General features: G+C 39.5%; 1 protein-coding gene across 1 annotated transcript in view; it reads right to left on the reverse strand.

The window, feature by feature from the left end:
- EXTL3 (exostosin like glycosyltransferase 3) overlaps positions 1-17,073 on the reverse strand; it is a 145,287-nt gene extending 128,214 nt beyond the window's left edge. The window contains exon 1 of the mRNA XM_032215410.1: positions 16,939-17,073. The gene's annotated coding sequence lies outside the window, so the exon portion shown is untranslated. The remainder of the gene's footprint in view (positions 1-16,938) is intronic.
- Positions 17,074-22,280: the final 5,207 nt, after the last annotated feature.

The following is a 22,280-nucleotide window of genomic DNA, read 5'->3' on the forward strand; positions in this document are numbered from 1 at the left end:
CTGTGAAGTCCCATAAGATCTCACAGGATGGGCCTTCTCCGGGTGCCGTCAACTAGACTATGTCGTTTGGCAGCTCCTCGGGGGAGGGCCTTCTCTGTAGCTTCCCGGCCCTATGGAACGATCTACTCCCAGAGATCCGAACCCTCCCCACTCTTGCGGCCTTCCGAAAGTCTATTAAGACCTGGCTTTTCTGGCAGGCCTGAGGCTGTTGACCTCTTGAATGAGGTCCAGCCCCACTAAGGTTGAGTGCATGTTGTGTCTTTTTAACTTGCCTTGTCTTCTACTTTTTAAACTTTTTAGTATTCTTTTAAATTGTTTTTATGTAAGCCGCCCGAAGTCCTTCGGGATTGGGCGGCATATAAATTTATTAAACAACATTAAACAAACAACATATATAAGTCTAGGTGCTATTGCTATATTCCAAAGGATGGGAACAGCAACAAAGAAGACATGTCTCCTGAGTCCTACTAGATAGTTTTAACTAAGTGGTGTGTCAGATCTTATTGAACAGACAGAAATAATTAGAGACAAAGAGTCCACAAGTGGCCCTGCCCTGTGCCTTGAATGGTTTTATAGGTAAGAATTAACATTTTTAATTATACCTGGAAATAAAATAGTAACCAATATAGGTTGCAGAGCAGAGGTATTACATGGGCATCCCGAGGTATGCCCATAGTTAAAGACTTCACTGAATTCTGGACCAGATGAATAATCACCAAGAGCAATTCCATGTAGAACCCATTGCATTAATTCAATCATGAGATGACAAAAGTGAAAGAGTGACCATGAGCATTGTCTGCTGATAGATGAATACCCTTTCCCCCTGAAAATAAGACCCAACCAGAAAATAAGCCCTGGCATATTTTCCCCAGGATGCTCGTAATTTAAGCACCAGTTAAGATCGTCAACCAGATGGATGCATTTAGTGCCATATTTTCCTGAAAATAAGACCTAACCTAAAAATAAGACCTAATGCATCTTTTGGAGTAAAAATTAATAGCATCCAGTCTTATTTTCAGGGGAACACAGCATTGGTGAAATCTACTTACATTCGCTACTAGTTTGCAAATGTGAGCATACTCATGCATCATCTACGCACATGCGCAGAGCATTTAAAATGGATGTGATGACATCCGAGCGGGTGGGTAGCACCTGCTACCAAGTGCGCCTGAAAGGTAAGTAGATCAGCAAGGGGGAGAATACGTTGTGCCACATGATTTAGATTAGCTAGAAAGAAGGAAATCAAAATTTTCTTTTGACCCCTCAAAATAAGCACTTGGTCTTATTTTTGGGGAGGTCTTATTATTTTTGAGGTGCAGGAGGTGGTGAGCGTGGTCACCTCATGGCTGCTGCTATGTTACAATATTTGGGGGGAGGGTTTATTTTGGGGGGGAGGGCTTATTTTAGCACATGCGCTTAAAAGCCCAATTAGGTTTATTATCCAGGGAGGTCTTATTTTCAGGGAAACGGTATATTCTTAAAATAAATTCCAGCTGGATCATTTAAAACCCAGACATCCAAAAATGAAAGAGCCGAAAGACAAAATCAGTGTCTACTTGGCATGATCATGACAAGTTGTGTGATTGTATAAATTGGTTCAATATTTATCAAATAAATGATAAAAAGAGTATTATAATGAAAAACAGGTTGTTAAGCCTAATGTTTTTGAATATAAAACATATTTAAGGTTAATTTTGGCAAATAAATTATTTACTTTTTGTGAAGCTGGAAAAGTCAAATAAAGAAAACATAACACTATTTGGCGAAAGGATATACTCATAGTACTCATATTAAACATGAACAAGCAGTATTATGCAGATGCTAGAAAACAAACAATGGAAAATCTGGAACCCAATCATTATGAAGAACAGTTAAAAACCTAGTTATGTTTACCCTATAGAAAATATGATTGAGCAGTATGATCTCTAAAGTGTTGTTACATAGGAGTGGATATCTTCAACCTTACTCATCAAGAGGGGTTATATTTACATCCCAGTGGTGGGTTCCGGCAGCTGCTACTGCCGGTTTGCTCAGGGATGTGATGCATGTGCTCTTGATGCACACTGTCCGCACATGTGCAGTACAACAGAAATTGCTCTGCGCATGCGCAGAAGCAAAAAACAAGATGGTAGCGCCTACAGGGGAACCAGTTTGGAGGCGTGGCAAAGTTGGGTTGCTGCCAGTTCCAGTGATCCAGGCTGCCAAGCAATCGGGCCAATCCGGTAGGAACCCACCACCGTTACATCCCCACATGAAAGATGGATGGAGTAGAAGTCAGATCATTCAGTGATAGGCCAAACTTTATACAACAGTCTTGTCCTAGGAATATATTTAGCCGTTGTCTTTTTTTAAAGCAGGGTTGCAAGGAAGGGAGTAAGACTTCTTAAAATAGGAGGGAATGGTCGAGGAAGGATTATTGTAAGTTTTCTGTCTCAAGTTATTTATAAAATTTGGTCTAGTGCACCACACTAGAAAAACATGAGTTCTAGTCCCTCCCTCCCTCCCTCTCTCTCTCTCTCTCACACACACACATACCTCATAAGGCTGTTGTTGTGGGGAAAATATGTTGGATATGTTTGCTGCCTTGAGTTACTTGCAAAAATAATAAAGGCAGGAAATAAATAAATAAAATGTGAGATTAACAAACCTAAATAAATAAAATAATAAAAATAAAAGTTATTGTTTATTATTGTTGATTTTGATTGTGTATAGGTTATGTTTTGAGACTGGTGTTTTGAGATTCGCAAGCCCCACCTAGAATTGAAATTAGGGTGGTACAGAAATTGTGAAAATAAATACTTATTCCATCTTTTTACTTTCTCTGCAAAGAACTGGTAAAAAGGAAAAGATGAGATGGTTGAGGAAGTTGGGGAAAGGGCAAGTTACCGTATTTTTCAGAGTACAAGATGCACCTTTTTCCCTAAAAAAGGAGGCTGAAAATCTAGGGGCATCTTATACACTGAATACAGCATTTTTTGCCTCCCGAAATCCCGCCTCTTCACCAAAATAGCCGTGCATAGCTTTTGAAGTGCGGAGCTTCAAAAATGGGCCGTGATGATGTCTGGGTGAGTGGGTGGAGCCTCCAACCACCAGCGCTACCGATTCGGCTGAACCGGATAAAACTGGTGGAATTTCACCCCTGAAAAAGTTCCTTGTATTTACCAAGCCTATAAGGCAAACCAGAAGTTGAATGGTGAACACCAAGGGAAAAGCCATCACATGATTTCATTTTGCTTATTAACTTCAGTCACAAAGCAAAGTCTGAATTGCTGCTTTCTTTTCTTCTCTTTCTATTCAACTGTTCCTCAGCTGTGGATGGGAGAGAACAAAATAACAGCAATCAAATGGGTGCCCTGTCAAGGAAGAAGGAGGAAGAAAATTCAAATATAGGTTTTTTGAAAGGATAAAAAGAGAAATCTAATGGCCATACATTCAAAAAATGTGATACAAATGCTCTACTTCCCTGATATGCCCATCACTGATTATCATTGGTATTATTTGCTAACCTTCTTATTGTCATTAGCAACCCATTCCTTCCCTCAACAGCAAATTTTGGCCGGGTTCCTCAAAATCACTTTAGACCTTCCCAAATATTTAGCTGTACTGCTAGAATGTTTATTTTTATTGAGAAGCTGTATATGTCTCGTATGCTTTTCACGGCTCTTAAGTGGTTTAAAAATACAAGAACAATAAACCACTAAAATGTAAAGCTATACAGTTAGCGTGTCAAAACACAAAACATTAAAAGGCCATCTCCAAAATTGTAAGAAGGAACTATTATGTTCTACTGGCAATCTGTCCCATAGCACAAGCTCTCTATAGAAAAACAGAATAAATTACTTCTAAACTCCTAGAAGGTGCACCATTAAAGCAGACCCTGAGGTAGCTTGACCCTATGCCATGCATAGCTTCCTACAATTCATGACTTGGGCTCGGAAGGCAATGATGTCCCATATTTTTTCTGAAAACTCAAGTTGGCGTATTTAAGATTTCTGCCCTAGTTTTAGGCCTGCCACAGGCCAGTGAAGTAAGTCAAGAGAAAGTAATTGGCTCAGTCACCCAACTAACTCAAAATCTATACTTTCTTCCTTTAGAGCATGTCTTCTGTTTCAGAAATGAAGAAATTAAAACTTCCCTAGGTAGGAGATCTCTTATCAGTATGGAACTGATTTTCACAAACTTCAATCAACAACGATCATGATGGGAGGTCCAGCCAAACATATGCAGGAGACTGGTTTGATTACACAAAAAGCTGGCTGCTCTTGGAGAATCTTGAACTGACTTCTCCCCATCTAGGAGCCAACTTCTAAGCTCTGCTCTTCAAGGTCCTTTGAACTGAATTTTCCAGATCCACATATGGAAACTTCAGAAGAAAAGAATCTGTGCCATCCCTCAACCCCACAATTGGCAATTGTTTTGTAGGCTTTGGATCCCAGCCCATTATTTTCTCTTTGGTTACAGACTGTTGTATCAGCCTATATCAGGATTCAGACACAGGCATTTCAAGAAATCTCTTTACATCCAGACATAAGGAAATGATTGGAGACCCAGCATATACTGTAAGTTTGTATATGGTTCTCCTCCTCTCTTAGGACAGAGTGAAGAAATTTTTTTTAGCACAGATTACTTTGAGGTAGGCTTTAATGAAATCTTCTTCCTTGCTAAGATACCTGCCTAAACACACTAAAAGCTTTCTTTAACATTTTAATTCTCTATAAAGCAGCTTAAAAAGATGGTTGCATTTTAAATTGGAGCAGGAATGGAGGTACAGTTTCCCCTGTCTCTTTTTATATTTCCCAAGATCTTCCCGCCAGAATAGTATCTGACAACAATGCAGTCGCCTGCCAATTGTCTATGAAAAATAGGCAGTTTTGTGCACCAAATGTTTTGTGCAGCTATTGAAAAGGGAAAATAGGTCCAGAGTATCTTCCCTTCAGAGTACCATTCTGACATTAATTTTATTTACATTATAAATGTATGCTTACAACTAACAATTATTGTCAATATATTGACTGAAAACATATATATTACCATTCTTTCTGAAATGTAAATTCTGTTCACATTTCTTCTTCACAGTCTACTTTCTAAAATGGTATCAGGATGAATACAGCCCTGTTTTTACAGATATGTTCTCTTCTGAATTTATACAGGCAATGATAGAATTACTTAACAGAATGTTCTTCTCTTCACTTTCCTGAGATGTTCCAAAGATTAGCAAACCAGATAAGAGACAAGTTAGCAAGATTCTCCCCAAGTTGCACATTTTTACATGTGGGTCATTAACAGTTCATGATATTTATATTCTCACTCCAGACACTTTCTGAAATGTGGGCGATATGGTACACAGGACCGAGCTCTTCAGAAGCTTTTCTGCTGATAGCAAAGTACAGACTATTGCTTTCCAAATGAATTCACAGAGCTGTGCTTCTCAACCTTGGCAACCTTAAGATGTGTGGACTTCAATTCCCAAAACTCCCTAGCTGACTCTGGGAGTTGAAGTTCACACATCTTAACATTGCCAAGGTAAGTTCACAATCCTCCACTCCACCCTGGAAACCTTGAGATGTGTTAGATATGATAGACCTCTCAATCAAGGATTTTGAAATTATGCCATTAGGATGTTCTTCCTAGTTTTTAACCAAAATCCATTTTTTAAAATTATTTGAAACAAATGCCAAGAATGGAACACAACACAACACTCAAGTATCTACATATTTGTTATTTTTTTATTAATTTAGTTCTGTACTAACCTGAAACATCAATTTTCACTGCAATTTACAACTGGAATGAAAGGATGGATAAAAAAGATAGGCATTTTTTTAAACTATTATAAAAAAGCAGAGCTACCGAAAATGGATCACTGCCAAATGGGGCATTGCCATGGCAGAAAGTTGGAAAGATGCTACTAATCCCTACCAATACCAATACCAACCATGTTATTATGAATAACACAGAGGCTATTGAGAAAACTCATCCGACAAATATTTCTAGAGAAATACTTATTTCTAACCTATCCCATATTTTTTTCCATTTATAACCAAACGCTCATAGATACGGAGAATGCTTTTTAATATAGATGGTTCTAGTAAAGGTCATCCTACACATACAGCAACAATGGGCATTTGTATTTATAGGGAAAACATGTTTGTTAATTCCATAAAATGCTTCCACTTTCTAGTTTCACAAACTTTTTCGTCTTACTTAGGCTAAAAGTAAGTTGCTAGATTTTTAATTCAATTGATTAATTCCTTGATGATTGTTTGGATGGATGTTCTTAACAATCAGATCGAGTGCAGAAGTTTTAACTGGGTTTGTTTTTTAATCCCCACCCCATTTAAATAGGGAAAAAGTGACACACACTGAACATTTATGAGACAATCTTGATATTTCTCCATTTCACCCATTTGCAATGTAAATAGACTAAAGTTAAATTAGTTAAAATTGTGCCCAATGTTTTCTTCCTCTTCATTCATTTTCCCTTGGGCTACACTTTTTAGACTGCTGGTTTGTGGATAGGGAATAACCTCTTTCATTGATCCTATGAAAGTGGTCCAGAGAGTCTTTTTAGATGAAAAGCAGTGTAAATGTACTATAAATAATAAATAAAAGCTCCAAGTTATCTGTACTCTAAAAATAAGCCAGTCCACAAGAGCAATTGAATTCAATAACCTGCCACATCTCAATCACAACAATGCGTTTTGTGTCAGCCTACAGCCTAGTCAGTACATACTAACCCAGTTTTCTTTGAAGTGTACCACTTCAGATTGCATCTAGAGTCTTACATGACTGAGTGCCCAAACACAGACTGACTTTCTCAATGAGACTTAAGGACTTATGTTTGAAATACTATTCACCAGCTTTACTTATAATTATGTTGATCCAGGTATGAGATGTCAGTTCTGATCAGCCCATAACAGCATTTCAGTCCATTCATGAGAATTTTAAGATACTTTAAAAATATGTACAGGGCTTAACAACTTGTTTATTTTACCAAAATATTTAAGAATCAAAGTTCTTGATGAATTAGAGCTTTAACATTTTATAACAAAAGAATCTACTCGAAAGGGTTCCATTTCCAAGCCTAGAACAGCAGTTATTTTCTAACAACACAACTCTGACAAATTATATAACTCTTGTGAAAACTTCTGTGCCAGATCAAGGGCACCAGCTGTGACACGTGCCTTTGTCATCTTACATTTGGACTACCACAACTCATTCTACGTGGGACTACCTTTGAAGATCATCCACAAGATTCAACTGATCCAGAATGGAATAGCCCAATGAATAATAAACTTCTAATACAGGATCTGTACTGATTGCAAATTGGCTTCTGGATAAAACTGTAGGTGTGGTTTGTCACATTTAAAATCAGTCATGTCAGGACTTGGATATCTGCAAGATCACCTTCTCTTTGTGAAATCTATTCATTCAACAAAAGAAAGCAAGAACAGCTTGCTTCAGATCCTTAGGGAGAGGATGTCAACATCAAGGACTCAAAGACCCCATCTCAGTGATAGCCCCTCTTTTCTAGAAAACCTATCCTGAAGTTGGTTGGTTTTACCCCTATCAATATTTCAGAAGGTCATGAAAACTTTTCTAATTAGGGCAGCTCACAGGCAATGAAAGAAGGAATATTCTCTCGAAAAGATGACATCATGGGTTAGTTAGTGAGAAGAGTAAACCATTTTTTTTCAGTGGGAGGAAGACTATATGTTTTTGATTTCTATTACCATTTTGAAAATAATTTGATAATCTGGTAGGCCATCAGACAGGAAGAGCATATCGTCCTGTTCTTCTTATATGACCATCACCACCACCACCACCACCACCACCACCATCATCATCACAGAAAGATGGTGCCCAAGGAGAAACATGAGTCTCAAAGCATAGTGAAAAGATGTTTTCCAAAGGAATCAAGTAATAGTCTAAGTCAGTATTTGGAAAGAGACTGCCTGGAAACCCATGCATCGGTCTGTTTTGTGTTATGGAAGCAAAACCAAGAGATCATTGGAAGAGATTGTAAGACTGTCGATTAGTACAGGGGAGAGGCTTTGCATACAGAAAGTCAAACCCAGCATCTGTCATCTCCAAGAAGAAATTGTGGTTTGAACTCCTTGAGAACCACTCCAATCCCAACAAACCATTTTTTCCTTTACTGGATAATCATTCCAATCACTCAGCCATCTTTATCAATACCAGGGCTTTTTGTACCAATACCAGGAGCTGTAACTTCACATAACTGGAGGGTTTTAAATGGAGAATGTGGTGGTGGGGGGAAGCATACTGAACTGACCTACAGTAGGTAGGTCCTGACCTTTTCTGCTAGAGAAAAAGCAAATTCCTAAACTAATTAAACATCTTTCCAAATATGATGTAGATGAGATGAGATGAGAGAGAGGCAAGATTTTTAAAAGTAAAGAGGCCAGAAAGCCCACCTCTGATGCTGTGGAAAACATAACAAACTAGTTGATAACCCAGCATTGCTCGGGTATTTATTTATAGGGGGAAAATGTCCAGACCAAAAGTAATTTCTAATGTTGGATTTCCCCCCTTACCAGAGGGAGCCCCCTTGTGGATTACTGTGAAGTGGTTACCATGGCAATTCCACTGCACTGTAAAGTAGAAGCCATTTTATAGCAGTACCGTAGAATCCATTCTATGGCACAACAGGCTGTATCTTAAGAGACCACACACCCTGAGGGGTATTAGGGGTGTCTTACCCTCCCCCCACCACAATATTTGTTTCCAGAGAGTAAGTCATCTGTGTACCAAGTGTGGTTGAAATTGCTTGAGGCGTTCCAGAGTTATGCTGGAACATACACACACACAGCCATTTATATATATAAAGATAGATTTAATTGTTTCAATTAAATGATGCAGAACATGGATAAAAGCAGAAACAGAGCAGAACCAGTGGAAGCTACCCAGGGAATAAAGAACCCAGAAGTAACTACTCAGAAGAAGAAACAGGAAAATGGCAGCAGCGGGAAGTGCAAACATAGCCAAATAGTAAAAGTAAAGCATAACCAGTCAAAATTGTGTCTGATGAAAAATAAATAAATATATCTTGGAATTCAGGAACTGTTTGGAATGTTTGCTGTTTGTACAAGACACCAGGAGTTCTGGCACATCATCAGAAAATATGAAGCAAGAGTGTGTTTGTTTTAACTTTAGCCTGCTTCCTGTCTCAATCTATTCTTCCAGTCTGTCTATCTGTTCTGGTTCTTTTACAAAAGAAACATTGTAAATCTTACTTAGCTACAGAAATAATGAAGTATCTTGTGTGCAGACCTCCAGATAATCTAGGAAGGAACCTCCCGTGGCAGAACAAGCCTATCTTAGTTCAAAAATGCATAAAGGTGTAGTTGAGTTAATGCATTCTACAAGGCATTATTGGCTTAATCATGTTTTGCTAAATATCCATAATAGCTAATGATGCTGAACTGTGGCCCAGTATGGCTCGCCAAACCATCTTTGACAATGCTAAGTATATACAGTAAAGAAAACAGTCCGATTATATATAAAAAATGGAAACTGATGTAGGGGTGGCCCCAAATGATGGAATCTTTGGATCATCCCAGAGAAAGAGTTGCCCAACTTTTTGCATTTAAAACCTCCAGTCATGATTCCAGGAAGCAGCTTGGTTGGGGTAGATTTGGAAGAGAAGGTTATCTTGCAAAGGACAGAAGAAATTTGCTTTTAATTGTTTAGAATCATACTTCTCTACAGTTGTTCTTGTAAACAGATATCATTGCTTATATGCCTTTAGTTGTATGCTTTGGTAGTTCTGTTCATTATGGGATTTTATAATTATGCCAATATGTTGTCAATTATCTAAATACCCATGGAATGTTTGCCTTTAGCAAAGGCTGTGGAGCCATGGATGTGTAATGTTGCTTCTTTATCTCTCTTCCTTTATCCACAGTGACAGACAGGCTCAGCTTGAAGGCATAACAATTACAGCCTTGGCACTTCCCCTATTTCAAAACAGTGCCTGTAGGGTCTTTACACTTTGAATGATACCTGTGACTTCCTTTCTCTTATCTTGTACCCTTTTCATATAGAAAATCATTCTTTCTGTAAATGGGGTCTTTTACACATGCTGAATCTATCTTTGATCAATATCTACAGTATGTCATCTTCGGGCTTTGCTGATATTTGGATGCAAAAGATTAATCACTCACTGTAACCTTATGACCGTAGAAAAATAAAACAATTGTTGAATCCTCTCCAAATGTTGACTGGGGTGAGTTTTCCATCACAGCTTTAACACACTATATGAATGCATTCCATTTGATTGGTTTGTAATGCAAGGCTTTTTAAAACCCCATGAATGGATTGATTCAGCAAGGAAGGGTATTCTACAAACTCAGCCACTGAGTAGTTTGAGAGAGTAAATGAGATAACGTCTCATGATTTAACATCCTCAGAAAAATAACACAAAACAAATTTTATTTACATTATTTTCTACTATACACATTCAAAAGTCTACATAAGACTCCAGCGTGGGCAATTATGAATATTACTACAATGTTAGTCAACAGAACCCCTTCCCCACATCTCCTACAACAGAAGGACAATGCAAAAATAAATCAGGAGATTTTAAAGATAAATAGCATTTTCTTTATATTTCTTTGACTATAAAATATATCACATCATCATTTTTAAGATGACAGTTCTCAATTAGTTTTCTGTAATTCTGAAATGATTTCTAGCCCTTCTGGGTAGCTGGCATGCTAAATAACAATAACAACAATAACAATAATAATAACAACAATAATAACAATGAGAAAGGAGGAGGGTTGGGATCAGGTTGGCAACCTGATCCCATTAAAAAAAAAACCCGCCAACCCATATAACATGGTGAAAGAAACGAATAAAAATTCTATACCGCATCGGTCATTGCGCAGGTTAACAAGGGCCATGGCGGATGTTGAGGTCCCTGGGCATCCATCGATAAGTAGGCTACAAGTGGACCAGCCAACAAAACAACAAAAATATAGTGCAGATGAAAATCGTGCCATAATGGCCTGTTATTACAACTCAGAGCCAGAAAAAAGAGGCTATTTAAATCGAATGTATGAATTATGGAAACAACAATATCCAGATTCAAATGTTAGTGAACAATGACTAGCAGATCAAAGGCGATTTATTATATGGAATAAAGTGTTTAGTGAAGTTGAACTTGAGGAAATTCAGACAATTTGCAGTAATCAATGCCAAATCCGGTGAAACAACTGGCCGCTGTGATACAATTCTGTTGTTGTGAATAATAATAATACCCCTCCTAGGAGCTTTACCATGTCATGGTGGAGGGGCTTGCACGCTCTAGTGATCCTAAGGGCTATGCTGAACAGGTGCAACCATATCAAACAGGTCTTAGGTGAAGGGCCAGACAAAATTTGGTCCACAACCCATTCAAACATGGTGAATACGAGAAAAATGAAATTTATGCCGGCTGAACCGTCACCCGGATTAACAAGGGTTCCGTTGGATGCTATGGCTCCTGGGCATTCTGCACAAAATGAGCTACAGGGCTCAGCTCCCTCTGCTAGGCAACCAGGGCATGGCGCTAACAAGCTACTGGAAGAAAAAGCAAAAAAGTGAAAAATCTGGACTAGGGAAGAAAACATCTCTATTATGGAAGCTTACTATCAGTCTGAGCCAGAAAAACGTGGATTTTAAAAATGAATGTGTCAGATTTGGATGGTGAACCACACGGACTGTGATATCAGTGAACAAAGGCTAATGGACCAGCGACGTGTAATTCTGAGTACAGCAGAATTAACAGGAATTGAAGAAAAAGCAACTAATGGTCTGAGTATACCAACAAAGAAGAGTAACATCAAGAATGATTTGCAGACTTAAAAGCAAACTGAGGAAGAAAGGGAGGAAGAGGTTGCTGAAATGGATGAAGATAAAGAACAAGGAAGCACTGAAGAGCAAGCACTAACAGATAGTGCTCAATTAGCTGAGAAAATAAAGCATAATGGAAGATGCTGAAAGAACACATTTGCCAAAGCTGAACCAAGTGAACCAGAAAGAATTGAGAAATGTACTAAAAAAGGTCAATGAGGCTGTGCAAACCATTCAAATCACTACATTAGCTGAAACAAGCCAGCTGATGTATGCAGCAGCTTTTATAACCACCAAAGAATTGGGTTTGAAAATACAAAGGAATCAAAGAGGCAAGAAGGGGAAGCCTAAGTGGAAAATTCGGATGGAATTGAAGGTCAAAACATTTCGTGGAGACTTGAGCAACTTGAAGAACCTAAGGCACGGTCAGCTAAAGATCAAGCAGGTCAAAAGCAGCCTGGAAGCAAGATACGATTTGGAGAATAAGGAAACTGTGTAGTAATTGAAGAGCTGAAGCAGAGGGTTGTTGCCATTGCTGAAAAGATTAAACGGTATGAAAATCGAGTAACTCAGTTCAAGGAAAACTCACAGTTCAGAGCAAATCAGCACCAGTTTTATAGGACCTTAGAAAGTGGAGATGGAGTAACAACAAATGAAAAGCCTGATAAAGAGAAAGCTCTGAAATTCTGGAAGAATTTGTGTGAAAACAACAAGAAGCACAACAGAAATGCAAAATGGATCAAGTAGATTGAGGATTCTATTGAAGTGCATAAAATGGAAGATGTGAAAATAACAAAAGAAATGGTGCAAAGGCAGTCAAGAAAAGTGAAGAATTGAAGTACACTTGGACCAGATGAGCTACATGGTTTCTGGCTAAAGGCACTTACAAGTATGCACGAAAGATTGGCAGCCCAAATGAACCAGATCTTTAAAACGCCTGAAAATGATGAATGGATGACAACTGGAAGGACATTTTTGATCCAAAAAGATGAAGAAAAAGGAAAGGACCCTGGAAACTACAAGCCAATCACCTGTTTGCCAACAACATACAAGCACCTTACTGGTATCTTTGCAAACCAAATTTACGGATACTTGGAAAGAAATGACTTGCTTCCTGTAGAACAGAAAGGATGCTGCAAAAATTCAAGAGGAACAAAGGACCAACTGCTGATTGACAAGCTAATCATAAAGAATTCAAAGAAAAGACGAACCAAGCTGTTCATGGCTTGGATAGACTATAAGAAAGCGTTTGATTCAATTCCCCACAGCTGGATCAAGAAATGCCTGAAAATCTTTGGCATCAGCAGCAACATACAAAAATTCATGGAAACTTCAATGAACCTCTGGAAAATGAAGCTTATGGCTAATGGAGAAGAACTGGGTGAAGTTGAAATTAAACGAGGCATTTTCCAGGGTGATTCCCTTTCACCCCTACTTTTTATACTCTCAATGTTACCACTGGCAACCATTTTGAAGAAGGTGAACTGTGGATATGAACTTGCAAAGTTCTTGCAAAGTTCTCGAACTTGCAAAGAAAGGCAAAGACACTTGGTGTACATGGATGATTTGAAGCTGTTTGGTAAAACAAAAGCTGAACTGAATTTATTAATTGAAAACATAAAAGAATTTAGCTAAGACATTGGTATGCAGTTTGGAATTGACAAATGTGCAACAATGGTAACCATGGCAGGCAAAGTCCTAGAAGATGATGGAATATAACTTGAGAATGAAGAAATGATAAAGGCAGTAAAACCAGAAGAAGGTTACAAGTACTTGGGAATTTTAGAGGCCTCTGACTTAATGCATAATAAAGTTAAGGAATTAGCTTCAGCTAAGTACATTTGTCGAAGTTAAGGAATTAGCTTCAGCCAAGTACATTTGTTGAATTCGCAAGGTCCAAATTGAATGTGGGAAACATCATAAAAGCCATAAATATCTGGACTATTCCTGTGATTCAATACTCTGCAAGAATAATTGACTGGACCCAGTTGGAGTTGGACAATTTGGACAGAAAAACAAGGAAACTTATGACAATGAATCATGATTTGCACCCTAAAAGTGATGTTGACCGATTATATCTACCAAGAGCAGAGGATGGTCGAGGACTCCTACAAGTAAAACAGACTGTGGAAGAAGAAAAACATAGCTTGAATGATTACATCCAGAAAAGTGAAGAACCAATGATTAAGGAAGTAAATAAAGGAGGCCTTTTAAAGACAACTAAGTCAAAAGCTGAATATAAGAAAGAAGTAATTGAGAAGCGAGCTGAAAATTGGAAAAACAAAGCTATGCATAACCAATTCTTGAAAAGTATTGAAGGCAAAGCTGACCAAAAGCTAACTTGGAACTGGTTAAGATCAGGAGCACTGAAAAAAGAAACAGAAGGCTTTATTTTGGCAGCTCAAGAACAAGCCTTAGCCACAAACTACATGAAGGCAAAAATTCAACATGTTACCACCAACAGCAAATGTCACCTCTGTAATGAGAAAGATGAGACAGTCGACCACTTGATCAGCGGGTGCGGCAAAATTTCACAAACTGACTACCTACAACACCATGACCGTGTTGCTAAGATCATTCACTGGAAATTATGCCAAAAGTTTGGATTTGAGTACAGCAAAAACTACTGGGAACCTCAGGTTCAGAAGGTTTTAGAGAATGATAAAGTCAAGATCTTGTGGGACTTCAGAATTCAGACTGACAGTCACTTGGCCCACAACACACCTGACATAACAATAGTTGAAAAGAAACAAAGTATGGTTCATTGACATTGCAATACCTGGAGATGCACAAATTGAAGATAAACAGCAAGAAAAAATCACAAAGTACCGGACTTGCAAATTGAAGTTGAACGACTGTGGAAAAAGAAATTGAGTGTTGTCCTGATTGTAATTGGAGCCCTTGAAGAAATACCTAAAGGGCTACCTTGCTATTTGGAAATTTTAAATTTATCAGACTTGAACATTCTGATTCTACAAAAAACCACCCTACTTGGAGCAGTTTATATCCTCCAACGTTACTTTAACAGTTCCTAGGTCCTTGGTTAGGACTCGAGCTGTTGCGCTACCAACCAGCCCCAAAGGCTGTGAATCTCACCAAAGATTAACTACTACTATTATTATTATTATACAATTGTATCACAGCGGCCAGTTGTTTCGCCGGATTTGGCATTGGTTACTAGTCGGGCCCCACCCAGGGGCCTAGGTATTTATATTATTATTATTATACAATTGTATCACAGCGGCCAGTTGTTTCGCCGGATTTGGCATTGGTTACTAGTCGGGCCCCACCCAGGGGCCTAGGACGTCGTAACGTATTTTCGTAATATGCGTGCAGATCCAAGCAGTGCGGCTTTTTGCATTTGACTGATGGTGATATTGTCAATTTTTAACTGTTTCAAATGTAATTCCAGTGCTTTTGGAATAGCACCCAGTGTGCCAATTACCACTGGAATTATCACTGCTGGTTGTTTATTATTATTATTATTATTATTATTACAAAACATTTTTGAAGGTTCAGTTGTCTGAGTTTCATGTTTAATGAATAAAGTATAATGAGAAGGAGATGATGATACTTGGTTGATACCTAGGATGCTGGCAGCAACCCTTATCAACCATTAGCACCAGTCAATGATATTTGTGACACATCTTTAAATGTTCAGCTGACTGAGTTTCATGTTTAATGAATAAAAGAAATAACAACAACAACAACAACACCTACTCAGAACTGTATACATACTCAGATGCTAACTTAATAGGTCCTTGGTTAAGTTTTTACCAATGCTAGACTGTGAATCAGATTGAAGGTTAAATCAATAGTAATAACAACAATAGCAACAACAGCAGCAGTTTTGAATACAGAAAGTGCCAGGTTTGATTTCTCTAGCTTTGAATTTTTCCAGAAAGTCCACTTGGTTGGAAGGAGGAAAAAGTGAAAAAGAATCGCTACTACTCCAAGTTGAATTCAAACGACTAAATAATAATATAAATTTTATAAAATTATATAAATCAATATAAATTTAATAAATAACTTGACTCCGGAGTAAAGAAATAACACAACGGTGAGTCTTATTAAACTACACCCACGGACTCGCCAGGAGTAGAGGTTGACTCAACAGAGTCATACCTTAAGCAAGTTCAAGCTATGATCTCATGGACGCTCAGCGAACTCATCTTCCCTTCGCCTGTGCTCGGAGAAAACTTTAAAAGCCATTCAAATCCTGAACAGGAAATCAAGAAAGATCCTAGATTCAACATTCACCAAGGAGAAAAGAGAGTGACGGGGCGATTCAGGATCGGGTCGCCCGAATCCGCGGACTAGATCCGCGAAGCAGCCCCCTGACGAGACAGCAGCATCTTAAGTCTCCTTGCACAAAGGTCTTCTTCAGAGGGGTGAAGCGCTAAAGCGGGGAGTGAGGGGGAAGGGGGAAATAGGGGAAGTTCAAGGCTTATGCCACACAAGATCCTTTCAGACAGCGCGTGTTTTTGCGTTAAGACTCAAAATAACAAGAGTACAGTTTGTACGAGACGCTCCCAGGGAGAAAAAAAAAAAAAACCACACGGACGGAACATACACTGGATAAAGAGGCGAGCATCCGGCCACATCCTTCCATCAACCATCGCCGCTTCAAGCCGACGCCCGATGCCTCCCTGCTTGCTCTGCCTTCCCCCTCGACACTTCGCCCAAGTCGGGAGACTCGGGAAAAGAAGACGCTCAACTCTAGCGAGAACTACCCATTGGTTCTCTAGCGAGGATCCCCACACCCGCACACCCCCCTTCGCAACGCCTGACGCCGCAGCTTCTGCCTTCCTAAGCTTCGGAAAGCACGCGAAGCGATTCCCCTTGGCACGGCGGAGGGGAGAAGCTCCGTCGGGCAAGATCCAGAGCCTTGCCCAATGAAAGCCTCCCAAACAGGATTCGGATGTGGAAAGCCTCCCTCCGGCTTTCCCAAAATCTGCCCAGCCAGCACGAGCAGCAGAAGCCATATCTTAGCGGTCTCCGCCTGTGCCCCACACTGCCCGCTCCGCTCCGTCCAGAACAAGCCCGGCAAAAGCCACCGAAGCAAATCTCCACCGCTCTTACCTGAGCGTTTACGGGGAGTCAGTTGCGGGGGAAGAGAAGCAACTTTTACGCAGCGCTCGCCAACGGGGAGAGAGAGGAAAGGTTGGCCGGACGAACCGAGTCGCCGCCTGCAGCCGCCTGCAGCATTGTTCCCACTTCCAGAGTGCAAACAAGGACTACTGTATAATAACCGATGCTCAGTGCATTGTGGGAAGCCGAGCTTTGAAACGGGAGGGGAAATAATGGAAGGATGCGCCCCCTAGTGGGAATCCGAACAGGGATGCCAGGCAAGGGTAGCGCAAGTATCTTAGGTGATGATGGGCGAAGGACGTTTCCACTTGGAAAATTCCTGAGCTTTTTTAGGTGCCCGTTTTCCTGGCCCGGGAAATGAAGCATGCAGTATAGATGTGTTCCAGAAAGGAAGCTGTACTCATCGTTTAGGACAATTACATTTATCATCAGATAACTTTAGGTAAAGGTAAAGGTTCCCCTCGCAAGTATGTGCTAGTTGTTCCTGACTGTAGGGGGAGGTACTCATCTCTGTTTCAAAGCTGAGGAGCCAGCGCTGTCCAAAAATGTCTCCCTGGTCATACGGCCAGCATGACTAGATGCGAAAGGTGCATGGAACGCTGTTACCTTCCCACCAAAGCTGGTCCCTATTTTTCTATTTGCATTTTTACATGCTTTCGAACTGCTAGGTTGGTTCAAGTAACAGGAGCTCACTCCATTACTCAGCGCTAGGGATTTGAACTGCAGACCTTTTTGACCTTCAGAAAACTTTAGAGGACTATTAACAGTACTCACAATAGCTTATCTAGTAATACATTCAGATATTACTAAAATATATGAAATATAAACATTGTTTTCCTAGCAAGTCAAATCGCTGGTCTGATTTATTCCAGCTGGATGCTTTTACTGCACATAGCAGCAGTTCTCCAGGACATAAAGCAGAGTCATTCCTGTATGACTATCAAATGGGAGAAGTCAAGGACAGTCCCCAGGGGAGGAATTATAAGACAAATGAGAGACAGGACAATTTAGGAGCTGAGCACAGGCCCTGCATGCAGATGATCCCAGATTCCGTGTTTGGCATTTCTCCCTAATTCTATCATCACTGATAATTCAGATTTGATTTGTGTAGGGATGTCATTATTTACTTTCTACTCAAACCGTTGTTAATTATGTGACAATATGCAATCTAGTCCTCTCTTAAATAGGAGATATTAGTCAACTAAAAAGAAACTTATATTTTTATAACACCTTCCCCACTCCAAACTCAATGATATATTTAAAAATCATCCTTTCTCTCTATGGGGAGAAGTAAAGCAATCGGTACAACTGAATGCTCATTAAATTGTAAGGAGGACAGGAAAATGGATGGAAAGAGGAATTAAACAGAACATTTTGCAAATTGTTACAGTATGCCTAGTTGAAGCTCCAAAGAAGATCACTTCCATTTATGGAAATAATGATTTGTTTCTCTAACCCATTTTCCTTCTAATCTGAATCAACTCCCATCAGTATTTGGAATGCACTAAAATACATATGTTACAGAAGTTAATGATAAGACATAGTCAGCAATTATGATTATTATTAATATCAAGGATTGGTTTTATTAATACTTGTCAGGAAGGGTGTTAGAAACAACCAAGAAATCCCAGCCTTGCACATTAGATTTTGAAGTTGAAATACATCTCAAACAAAGACTGTTATAAACCATAGTTATGTTTTATCCAGTAAAACATCTATGGAATAGTACTTGTCTTCAAGAAGACTGCATTTATACCCTATCCTTCTCCTAGAAACTCAAGGTAGCATTCATCATTCATAAAGTTCTAAACATTCAATGTTATCGTTACAAGAATAAACCTATAAAACAGAGTAGGTTGAGAAACAGAGCCATTGGCCTACAGTTATTCAATGAGCCCAGTTGCCAACTATGGACTGGAGCATGGGTCTTTTGGTCTAGCGCCAGAATCACTAACTTTCTGAAGATTATTGGACTGTGTGTTTAATTGTACTCATCATGATAGCTCTAGGGGCTGCCACAAAGAGGAAGGGATCAAGCTATTTTCCAAGGCACCTGAAGGCCAGACAAGGAATAATAGATGGAAACTGTTCAAGGAGAGATTCAATCTAGAAATAAGGAGACATTTTCTGACAGTGAGAACAATCAATCAATGGAACAGAAGTTGCCTTCGGAAGTTGTGGGAGCTTCATCACTGGAGGCTTTCAAGAAGAGATTGAACTGCCATTTGTCAGAAATGGTGTAGGGTCTCCTGCTTGGATGAGGGGTTGGACTAGATCAACGGTCACCAACTGGTGGTCCCTGGACCACTGGTGGTCTGCAAGAAAAATTTGGTGGTCTGCAGAAAAATTATTTGCATTTTTTTATATTGGACTAAATCAGGGGTCCTCAAACTATGGCCCCTGGGCCAGATATGTGCAATGAATGTTTGTATTATTCTAGAGAGTCTCCCCCTTCTGGGTCTTTTTGTGTGAGTTGCAGTGGGGAAGAAATTCCAACTTGGGGTCTGCTTCAGCCTCCTGGTGCGGGACTTTGGGCGAAGGCTGGAGGGAAGCACTGCTGGTGGTGAAGAGCTAGAGGGCCTCATTCCAGTGGGACTGCATAATGGTCTGGAACTGGCTGGCTATCTCAGCCCTCTGAGCCTCCAGGTGCTGGCACCTGGCTCCCGCAGGTATTCCCTCTGCTTGAAAGCCTATGCTCATAGTTCTCAGTGAGGTCCTTCTGCTGAGCCTCCTTCTCGGTCAGATCCAATTTGAAGTCAGCCAGCTGTTTATCAACTCTTTCTCATGGTGGCTGCTTAGCTCCAGCTTCCTGTTGGAGCCCTAAGGAGCCTGGGTGGGCAGGTGAGGAGTGGCTAGTAGAAGCTGGCAAGGCACCACTCAATGTGAGTGACATTGAGTTGGCCATGCCCACCCAGTCACATGACCACTTTGCCACGCCCATGCAGCCTGTCATTAGGCAGAACATATTAATGGTCTGCAGGATTTAAAATTATGAATTTAGTGGTCCCTGAGGTCTGAAATGTTGGTGACCCCTGGACTAGACGACGTATAAGGTCCCTTCCAACTCGGCTAATTTGTAATCTGTAATCAGATCAATGCCACTGAAATCCAGCTGCCAATGAGCAACAAAATGCTTTGCAAAGAAAAGATAGGCCTCTCTATATTCCAGGCACAGACTGTCTGCTGTGTTTCTTTCTGCACTGGTAATCGCAGAGCATCCTCCAATAAGGCAATAAGCTACTTCAAGTAGTTTGGTGCAAGTCATGCATGGCAAGAGCTGCAGCCAAAGATGATCTTCTGGATCAGGGCTTCATACTCAGAAAGCATCAAATGCTGAAGCAATGAAGCTGGCCCAGCATCATTAGCCAGGCTGGGATAAGAATATGGAAGCCCACAAACACTATGGCAAAACTTCTAATGTACTTGAAAAGTTCTTTAAAATTCAAGGAGATACTCAGAGCAGATGTAGTACCTGCTCTGAAAGTAACCTATGTTGAACTGTATACCACAATCAAATAACTGAAGTTGACCACAAAAAACATTTATTACATTTTGTGTTATGCCATAAACTCTTTCATGATAATTTTATGTCATAAAATGTTTTATAAAATTTATCAAATTTCAATTCCATGGGACTCATGGGTCCCAGATTTTGAACACAATCTATAAGCTATTTGAGGTACATTGGTTCAAAAATTGTTGCCCTATGATACACCATTTTGCCCAGTTAAAGGTTATGGGAACAGGAGTTTTAATAATGCATACGTTTTGCAGCCATAGAATGATCAATTGCTGTAAAAGCAAACTCATATTTCTTTCCTGCAGTCAGGATGCATTTATGGTTTAAGTGAGCTTAAGATATGAATGTATTTGCCTAGAATGTCTTCTCTTTTTCATCATGGCTAGCAAACTGCTTTTTTAAATATATTAGGAATGTAGACCCAGATGTCAAATATAGAATGTCAAACTGAGAGGAATGAAAATTGTTAAATGTATATTTCACAGTCAAAATCACATGGGCTTCTGAAAAAGGAAGGGGAGACCAGTCTGTCTACCTCTGGTCTGCTTCTGGCCATGAGAGCTGTCAAGGCCTTTAGCTATGATACTTTATATTCAACCTCCACATATAGGGGTAGTACATTTGTGAATCATTCATTTTTAATTAAAAGAGACTAAACTCATTCCATCTACTTGCACACGTCTCTCTCTAACCACGGGGACCCACCAATTGTTGGTAATAATATATACATCTAACAATTGCCTTTGGATCTGTTATGCTTCTGGTGCAATTTACTCCAGGTGCTGCCAGATTCTTTGTTGTTTTGGTTGAAAGATAATAGACATTGCTCAAACACCAAATGAGATCTACAAATAACAAGAAACTATGGACCAGTGGCATTTCTAGACTGAAAATCGTGAAATTGATTTTTTTTGTTAATTTTATTCTTTTTGCTTCTAGGCTGGTGTCTGAATTGGGTTTATGAGAATTTGTTTCGTACGAGAGTGTTGCCATTTAATCATTTGTCAGGGTGAGAAAACAATTAGTTTCTATTTCCTTCCCTGTGAGGGTTTTTTGATTGTTAAGTTTCCAAACTTTCTGAAATGCAGAAGAGTGATATTTTGTAACACCCAGGGGGTGATTGATGGTGCAGAAGATGAAGGCTAGGGCATCTGTTGTTGCTATTATTAAGAATAATAATTTTTAAAAGGAATCCTTTCTTTAATTGATCCCTAATGATGGATTACTGCTCTTTCCCTGCATGTTTTCAAAGTAAATGATTTATTTACTGGTATATTAAAATGGAGAGGCTATTTTTCAAGCCAAAGTTTCTCTAAAGAACCATATCACAAACTAAAATGCAAATAATAAAATTAAGTTGCATAATGACAAGAAGAAATTCAATCTACCACAGGGCAAAAGCATAGTTTAATCAAGAGGAGCAAACTTGTCAACAGGAAACAGTCTTCAGAATAAGATGGCTTTTCAGCAGTTTCCTGAAGCAAAGTTGGTTAACCCACAGCCCACTTTCACATTCTTGTAGCTCCCATGTGGAGAGCCAGTATTTGGAGGCATATGGGGATGCATTAACTTTTGTGGGTGTTGAAGGCATCATGTTGCCCAGAGTCAGCCTAGCCTTCCATATAAATGTGTAAAAAGTAAAAATAATAAATACATTGTACTCTGTAACATCACACAGATGCACACACACCAATCAATTGGCTTGCTTTCCTTAAATTTCCAGTATTTTAAAGGGCAAAACAGATCTGCCCTCAAACCACTAGATACTGAAAAGGGCCCAAAATATCTGACTTCTGTTGACATCAGTTTAAGA

The sequence above is a fragment of the Thamnophis elegans genome, chromosome 4, assembly GCF_009769535.1.
Source record: "Thamnophis elegans isolate rThaEle1 chromosome 4, rThaEle1.pri, whole genome shotgun sequence".
NCBI classification, from domain to species: domain Eukaryota; kingdom Metazoa; phylum Chordata; class Lepidosauria; order Squamata; family Colubridae; genus Thamnophis; species Thamnophis elegans.